The sequence below is a fragment of the Sinocyclocheilus rhinocerous genome, unplaced genomic scaffold, assembly GCF_001515625.1.
Source record: "Sinocyclocheilus rhinocerous isolate Xijiao unplaced genomic scaffold, SAMN03320098_v1.1 scaffold148, whole genome shotgun sequence".
In the NCBI taxonomy this organism is placed as follows: domain Eukaryota; kingdom Metazoa; phylum Chordata; class Actinopteri; order Cypriniformes; family Cyprinidae; genus Sinocyclocheilus; species Sinocyclocheilus rhinocerous.
This window is the reverse complement of record NW_015653472.1, coordinates 221,407-227,774: the sequence shown is the minus strand read 5'-3', so window position 1 is coordinate 227,774 and position 6,368 is coordinate 221,407. Positions and strand designations below refer to the sequence as shown.

The 6,368-nt window shown below is 37.7% G+C and overlaps 1 protein-coding gene and 1 long non-coding RNA gene across 4 annotated transcripts in view; one reads left to right on the top strand and one right to left on the bottom strand.

Annotated features, from left to right (window-relative positions):
• Positions 1 to 6,368, bottom strand: part of LOC107716104 (uncharacterized) — an 18,578-nt gene that overhangs the window by 1,976 nt on the left and 10,234 nt on the right. Inside the window, exons 2-3 of the long non-coding RNA XR_001637163.1 lie at positions 2,878 to 2,879; positions 17 to 22 (exon numbers count right to left, since the gene is read on the bottom strand). This is a non-coding gene — a long non-coding RNA (uncharacterized LOC107716104). The remainder of the gene's footprint in view (positions 1 to 16; positions 23 to 2,877; positions 2,880 to 6,368) is intronic.
• Positions 1 to 6,368, top strand: part of LOC107716103 (SPRY domain-containing SOCS box protein 1) — a 21,544-nt gene that overhangs the window by 6,980 nt on the left and 8,196 nt on the right. The gene's annotated exons all lie outside the window — the stretch shown is intronic.

Here is a 6,368-nt window from a genome sequence, read left to right as displayed (position 1 = left end):
ACTGTGTGCCTAGCACTCCTCGCTGCCATTAAAACAGCATGCAATAAGAAAAGTGATTAAAAAAACAGCGTATCCACTACAATTGTCTAAATATCTAAATTCATAAGTTTAACTTTTGAATAATGACTTTATGTAATGTCAATGCTTAACTCCATTAATGAGCAGAATATTTAACCTAAATGTGTATATTGAAAGGAAAAGAGCGTATGAAATCATTAGGCTTCGCTATTACGCCAGTAAAAGGGTGCGTACGCACGGTCTAGAGTACCCGTACTGTGTGCACATTTACGCCAAGTTTATTTTTTTATAAATCTCAGTATGTACGTGGAAAATTGCGTACGCACATTTCCATGCCGATTTTGTGCGTATGCAACGTTTATACATCAGGCCCCAGGTCATATGGGTTTTTGAAAAATATCTCTTTTGCAGTTTATAACATAGCTATTCTTAAATGAAAACAATCTGCAAAGTTGTTAATCAAAAAAGTGCATAATAAATAAAGATATTGTCCCTCAAAAGAGAGTCGTTTCTGAATCGCCATAACGAGTCGTCATATTTTCGAATCTTTTGCCAGTTACCGGTATACGTCACTGGGTAACACATGCATAATCCCTGCCTGCCCGCGAAATACGAACAGAGTCTGACCTGCCCACAAACACTTCCGCTAGTTAGTGTGGTTTCATCATGTCGAGAAGAGCTTTGTGTTCAGGGATACCACAGAAATACAATTTGAACCTTTTGTTGTGTGCTCATCATTTTACGGAGGACTTCTCTAATCTTGGCTTTTATCTTCGTTGGCTTCTTCTATCTTCTTAATTTGGACTAACAAGCTCTCCGAACCACAACCTGTAAGTACGATTGATACGTTATGTGCACATTTTCAATTGAGTGCTCAAATGATCAAGTTTTTGTGCTAATATGTGATGTATACCTAGTGCAACTTTAGGTTTCCAGGTAAAGCACGATATTACTGTCTTACTGAAATGTTCTTACTTGTTCTGATAATTCTCTGTGAACCAATTATTTCCTAGGAATGCGTTTATCGTTTCGTTTCGAAATCATTGGCAAATGACTCTAATATTAAATGTATATTCTGAGAAAATTACAATGTTTTCTGGCCTTAGATGCATTTAAACCTGTTGTAGAGGACTCCAACACAATATTAGGACACTCTAAAATACCATATGACCTGCTCTTTAAACTGTGATTTGCTCTCCTTCCCATTCACTAAGACTGCTCATCTGGGTTGGGATAACTAACGTGGAATGGCCTGGCTTTTTAAGGGTTAAGAGATGAAATCATTAAAACTAAAGGTTCTTCTGTGGTTCTTAGGCACTTATTTTATCAATAATCGTTGTGTGTGTATATAACAAGCACTTGATACATTAAAGGTTCTTCAGGTTAGTGTATTGTTTCTTTAAAGCAGATGGTTTTTAGAAGGAACTCGAGAAGAATCTTTCTTAAAGTAACTTAAAGGATTAGTTCACTTCCAGAATAAAAAATTCCTGATTATACCCCTATGTCATCCAAAATGTTATGTCTTTCTTCAGTCGCAAAGAAATTTCCTCAAAAGGTTTTTGAGGAAAACATTCCAGGATTTTTTACCATATAATGGACTTCAATGGGAACCAATGGGTTGAAGGTAGGGCTGGACGATATGGCCAAAATTGATTTTTACTGTTTTTGCTGTACTTTGGATCAAATAAATGCAGCCTTGGTGAGCAGAAGACAATTCTTAAAAAAAAAATAAAAAAAAACTTAAATCTTACTGTTCAAAACCTTTTGACCGGTAGTGTAGGCTGATTATTCTTATAGATTGAAACAAATGTGCTTCAGCCAGAAAAAAGGGTATGAAAAGTGCTCCGAGTCGCTGCAGAAAACAAAAAAATTGAACAAAAAAAAAAATATCGCGATACATATTGATATTGAATTATTGTCCAGCCCTAGTTGAAGGTGCAAATTGCAGTTTTAGTGCAGCTTCAAAGGGCTCTACACGATCCCAGCCGAGGAATAAGGGTCTTGTGTAGCGAAACGATTGGTCCTTTTCCAATCGTTTCTGGAACGTGAACTAATCCTTTAATGTTATGGTATCTGACTGTAAAACTTTTTTTTTTTTTTTAAATGATTAAACTTAAGAGTCAATTGCCAAGATGCTTTACTGTCTCACTCTCTCACTCCATCTATAAAATATACACTACTGTTCAAAAGTTTGGGATCGGTAAGACTTAATGTTTTTCTCTCTTATCTTAACATAAGTCTATTATGCTCAAAGTTGCATTTGTGATCAAAAGCTTAGTCATTTTGCCCTTCTGAATGAATATCAGCATGAATGTTTTGTTCAGAAAAGTGTTTTTGTTTGGCAAATTTATTTTCACTTTCAAGGGGGATCGAGGCCATTTAAATAACTTTTGCTATTTTGTTGTTGCAACCTAAAGCTCCCAGTACTGTCGGATAAATGAAGATCATTGGGGTTCTTTGTGAACTGTATGATCTGTTGTTCTATTGCCTTTGTTACACTGAGCGTTTAATTTGCTTATGTAACTTCACTAATTTGGTAAAATAACTCATTAGGCTAACAATACTGCAGGTCTTGACATGCAGCCGGTACTGTAATCTAAGGAATGCTGAGCTGTACAAAATCTATTTTTAGTTCTGCTTAGTTGAAGTATAGTTTCATATCTGGTAACTGGTGCAGTTGAGGGTGAGAACTTTTCATGCATTGGGATTTCAGCAGCCGTTCATGTCTGCTCATGATGAGTATGTCTAAGGAAGTGATATTTGGCAGATGTCGTAGTGATTTAACATCTTAATTTTCGTATGTGGTGTCTCAGTTTCTTCTCGCCAGGTTGACAGGTTTTTTTTTTTTTTTTTCTCAACTCCTTTAATTGGCTAAATACACTGCTGGACAAAAACCAATCATTTGTATTCAAATTTTTTTTCACCTATATTTTCCTAATGGCAATTTTATGATTTGTTCATATACTACAATTTCTTTCCATTTTTATCACAAGGCAGAACATTTATTTTATAGTTTCTATAGGCTACTGTAATAAATGCTATGTCAGTTAGCACTGCATTATGACTTGGAAAAACACACACAAACCATATATTGTTGCGATCGTGCATGTACTGTCTTGACGTTTTTTATTCAGCTTACCCACAGTGATAGCTGGATGCCTTTGTCCATATTAGGGATTTCCTGGCATGTCATAACAGTTATTACTTCTATGAGTCCGTCTTGGACTTTGTGCGAGATCGTCCTCCGGCTTCAAGTATAAATGAAACGTACACTGCATTAGTGTTTAGCGCTCCATAATGTTCACATCGCCTCATTTTGGATACGAATAAAACGCCAGGTCATGCATGGACTATCTTTTCTCTTTTAATTTAAATCTAGATTTAACACTGGTCCCTGAAAACCTCTACGTGAACACTTGTCACCCACGACACGTATTCTACACCCATGCTTCTCGCTTCCTGGTTTCATATACAGTATTTCCCCATACTTGCATAAAGTCAAGTGGCTTTTTACATCAACCTGTCCTGCAGCACCTTTTACCTTTGTGACTGACGTTCCTCTGTGGAACACAAAAATGTTTTTGCTTCAACTCTTTCTGTCCATCCAATAAAAGTCAATTGGGTCCAAAACAACACTGGAAATTATAATAATTATTATTATAATTTTTTTGGGAAATATCATTTGTGTTCTGCAGAAGAAAGTCATACAGGTTTGGAACGACATGAGGGTGAGTAAATGAGTTTTAATTTGTGTGTGAACAGCCCCTTTATGGTTGCGGTGTTCTTTTAAAAATCTAAACCCTGAGCAATTTTGTTTTCATATAATATTCAGTCTATTCCGAGTTGATGTGACTCATTTCCAAAATATAGACTTGGTTTTCAGGTGGGGAACACAGGGCCGTCAAAAACAGGAGGTCTCCCCTACCATCATCATGACAGAAACCGCATCACCCAGTTTTGGTCTCCACATAGGCCTGTTTTGAATACAGGAGTGTGTGCTATTTAGCAACGTTCAGAAGATTCCTATCAGATTGCATTATGGTGTGTATTTGTGCAGGGGTGTTGTCATTTTCTGTTAGAGCATGAAACGGGATGGCACCTGCTGTGGCTCTGCATAGAGCTGTTGGACTTGTCTAGTGGGTAAGCACTGGTTTAGAGCGCTCCTGTTCTCTCATAATTGCTGTGTCGACAACTGTCATCCCCACAGAACCCTGTTAGACAACTGAACAATATGATTGCTTTAATCCAGGGTGAGTCCAAGTTCGTGAAGGGAGTGTCAATATAAAGACGCCCTTATCTTTCAATACAAATCAGGCCTTATGTGCTTTTCCTCAAACTTATTGCTCACGCTTTGTCTTGTTGGTTTATTGATGTTTTATGCCGTTGCAAACCTGTTTTTCTAAAAAGCAGAGATTAAAGCATTTAGAGAACTTGTGTAATTATGAACATCATAAGTGTCAGCAATTTAATCCCCATGCATTAAAAAAATTCCATTAGTTAATATGCAATTTAGTCCGTGTGCGTGTACGTTATAAATGCACAGCTGAGTTGAGGTTTAGAGGCTATTGCCTCAATTTTGTGAAAATATTATTAAAAAGCCAATAAATGTGTATAATTTAATCTTAATTTAAAAATATATATTTTATTAGCTTTATTATACAAACTTAAATATTGTATTACTGCCTTTTTTTTTTTAAATGGGAAAGTTGACCGGAAAGTGGAGTGGGAGAAAGAGGGGGATACTGGGTTCGAGACATGACCCATATTGATCCCAGGTCCTCATGAGCACAACAGCTTTTTGAATGGTATGAACTATGCGCAACCCTCTGTCTCTGCTCCAACATTGTTTGATATTTAAAACCATTTTGTAACATTATTTGTGCTGTTGTAGCTTCTGCGTTTATGCCGTTTTCATGCCGGTGCATTATATACCCCCTCAGATGCAGCTTTTGGTCTCCCTTACAGTGTGAATAACAAAACCATTTATGTGAGGATAACTTGAATGTGTTTTTTTTAATTTTTATTTATTTATTTTTGAATATCTTCTAGGGTTTAGTTAGTCTCTCAGGTAAGCGGTTTTTGCGTTTCTTTAATCGAGCGGTGTTAAAGTGCCGTTTGTCTGCCATTTTTCACCCCGTCTGCCCACTGTCTGAATAGAGCATCTGTGTGACATTTGGGTTGACACCATGATTTGTCGTCATCTACTTTCTCGGTCCTGCTTTGCCCTTCACTCACAGCTGCCTGCCAGATGCCTCAGTGTCATGATTAGAACCTGTTGAAGATGACGTCTCTGTTTCAGAGTGGCACCCCTCATCTTGAAAATACATCCTGCACTTTTAGCGAAGAAAAAAACAAAACAAGAGACATTGGCTTTATAAGCTCGTTATATATATATTTTTTTTAATTTTTTTTTTAACTATGGTGGACATTTGTGCAGCTACTTGTTGGCCGGACTACTGTACGTAATGTAAAGAGGAAATGTGTGATGCACTCCCATTTCTATTTATTTATTTTTACAGGCACTTATGAGTGGCACATAGGGAATTCTTAAGTTAGAAGTACAGATTTGCATCCAAGTAGGTGCAAGGTTGGAATTTCGGCAGATCACAGGTTTTACAGGAGCAGAAAAAGTCTAAAGAAAAAGTAGGGAAGCCCTGTTTTGCACAAGTATTAAATGTGGTCAAGACAAAAGCCAGCTCTGTTCCCCAGGCCCAACAAATCCCCCAGAACCCCCATTCACATTTCAATCAGCTCTGCACAGAGGGGGGCAAACCACCTGCAAAGCCCCTTCTCATAAACCCTAAAAATAAAAAATTGTCATGGTGTCACCTCCATCTCACAGGCCAGGCACTCTGTCAAAACCGTGCAAAGAGTGGAGACGATCCTGCTGAATGACATCACCTCACCCCTAAATATCATGCAATAAGGTGATATCATTTAAAATGGTCATTGGTTTCTGACAACTGTAAGTTCGTTGTCTGTGTGTGTTGGTGCTTTGCCACGGAGCTTAATTGCTCCTTGCATAGAGAGAGTGCAAATGAACATGTTTCTTACTTTGTAAAGGTTGGACAGCTATTGAAGACTGTATTGTTTGGCATTCACAAACTTTCCACCCACTTCTTGGTGTTCCTCTGCCTCGGGTAGGCCAGCGGCGGAGAGGCGTGACCCATTTAAAAGGGTGTTTACTTGTATCAGAGAAAGGGCTAAGATGCTCCTCCGTGAACTCTTGTCTACAAATCAATTACCCTTGGGGCGCTTCAGCAGCTTATGAAATGCTGTTTTTTTTTTATTTATTTTTTTTATTAGCAGTTTTATGCACCGTACGGGAAGAACATTCAACTTTTAATATG